The sequence below is a fragment of the Pseudopodoces humilis genome, chromosome 3 (assembly GCF_049639895.1).
Source record: "Pseudopodoces humilis isolate 2021_Gansu_Grassland_sample_001 chromosome 3, ASM4963989v1, whole genome shotgun sequence".
NCBI lineage: Eukaryota > Metazoa > Chordata > Aves > Passeriformes > Paridae > Pseudopodoces > Pseudopodoces humilis.
Genome location: NC_142202.1, coordinates 28,234,305 through 28,236,300, shown reverse-complemented (window position 1 = coordinate 28,236,300; position 1,996 = coordinate 28,234,305). Strand labels below are relative to the sequence as shown.

The following is a 1,996-nucleotide window of genomic DNA, read 5'->3' as shown; positions in this document are numbered from 1 at the left end:
TTTTACAAAGATCTGCTTAGCAGGAAGATCCAATTAAAATCTGAATTGTCCTTCGGCTGCACCTGGCATTCTGCCATTTCAGCAGTCCACTGCCATACAAAAAAGTGGAAGAACAGTAAGTGAAACGTGCTCCTTGTGCCGTGACACTTCGGGATAGTGTGGCTGGTGCTGCCCTCTGCCCTCAGGATTGCCAGACTCGGCAATGTCAGTCGTCTCCCAGAATAAAAAGGATCCGCACCACCGGACGCCCCCCGCCCGAAAGGTGGAATTGAACCACTCTGTCGCTAGACAGCTACAGGTTTGAAGCCTGCACCCCAGACCACTGAGGGTCATCCGGGCGATTTAAAAGATCCACATGGCATCGTATATGAATTACCCCAATTCTTTTACCCCTAGGTAATGGCGAGGGGTGTTTGTCTCAGGTACGGGCCGTCCGCTTTTTCCCAACGAGAATACGGCCGGCATGGAGTAGAGGGCGTGGGAATGGCGGGAGGGGGAGCCGAGGCGACCCCCGTCACTATCCCAGAAGCCCTCGGGCGCTCATGCAAATTGTGGGGCGCTGATTGGCTGTCCCCGAGGGAGGGGCGGGGCGGGGCTGGGTTTCTCTCCGAGGCGGTCCGGGGTGGGCTCGGCACGGCGGGTGAGTCACGGCGCTTCCCAGAAGGAGCGGGCTTGCCCCGCGCCCTTCCCGGACCTCCAGGGACCCTTACAACAACATCGGACAGGGCAGCTTGTGCAACAGCGGGGGCGGTCCGGGCCCCGAGGTGTGGTGCGAGGAGCTCGGGTCCTTTTTTTTTTTTTTTTCCTTCCAATGGCTAATGCCAGATACTCTGGAGGATGTGAATCTCCCATGAGATATATCTCAGAACAATAATATCCTCTGGGAGGAAATTCCTCCCTGGCCCCCCAGCTGAGGATCAACTTATTGCCTTCAAGTATGAGGATTGAAAACACTTGTAATTTTATCCCAGCGAGTGTAACTATACAGGCTATTTTCGTAAACCCTTGAAGAATTACTCACTTCCCTCGAGAGATTCCTCTGAAGCAGAGCCATTTCTGCAAATGCACGTGGTTTCTAATGATTTTTAATTAGATAATTCTTTTTGGTGTAAGCAACAAAAAACCCCGTAGGCCCATTCCCTCCTTGCTCGCCCTGGGGAAGCTTAGACTCAAAACTGGTACTCAGTGGAGCAGCATCACAGTAAAAATGTCACTGAACAGAACCACAGCCACAACCTGAATTTGGGAGCAGTTTTGTAGATGTTAGCAAAAAAATGAAAAAGTATATGGTGGTGCAGTACCACTCCCACTCATGCAGGAATGCTGCTGGGCACAGCTTTGCCTTCAGTGCATGTCTCCAAGTCATGGCTTACCCTCTTGGAGCTGAATCAGCTCAGGTGTGCCCTGGCCCGCTGACTCCCCAGACAGATATGAGCATATTTCAGACTCACTGTTTTCAGTGAATGACTTCTTTAGCAACTTAAATGTGGTTTTTTTTAAGAGCACCCCAACTCAGAAGCAGGGCTCTTATCAGGAGATGGTTTGAGAGCTGCTTCTGTGCCTGACAATGCAGGATAGAAATTTTTCTGTTTCCTTGGTTTGTAGGAGCCACATTCCTCAGTACATTCCTATCTCTTTACCTGATACTTATCCCGGTAGCAGATGTCGTAATTTAACGAGTGTCTTTTGTGCATAAAAATGTACGGGGTGAGGATCTGGGGGTGTGCATGGGACGAGGGTGGAGGGAAATTAGTTATGGGGAGGAAGAGCGGAAGTGATTAGCACAGGGGCTGAGGAAATCAGGTGTCCGCAGCTATCCCTCAGGCTTCCAGCCAAGCCCATCCTGATGTCTGCCGGAAGAGGCACGTCAGCTCAGAGATATGCTGCTATCAGCCCATCGGCATGTGACCTTGCTGGCCGATTCAGGCCGAACAAGAATGGCTGCCAGGGGTCGGAGCAGACATTCCCAGCTTCTGTACTTCGTGTTCGAGGCTCG

At 51.7% G+C, this 1,996-nt stretch overlaps 1 non-coding gene across 1 annotated transcript; it reads right to left on the bottom strand.

The window, feature by feature from the left end:
* Window positions 1-252: 252 nt before the first annotated feature.
* Window positions 253-339, bottom strand: TRNASTOP-UCA (transfer RNA opal suppressor (anticodon UCA)). Its single transcript has one exon. It is a non-coding gene; the product is annotated as a tRNA-Sec (tRNA).
* Between the last annotated feature and the right edge of the window lie 1,657 nt (window positions 340-1,996).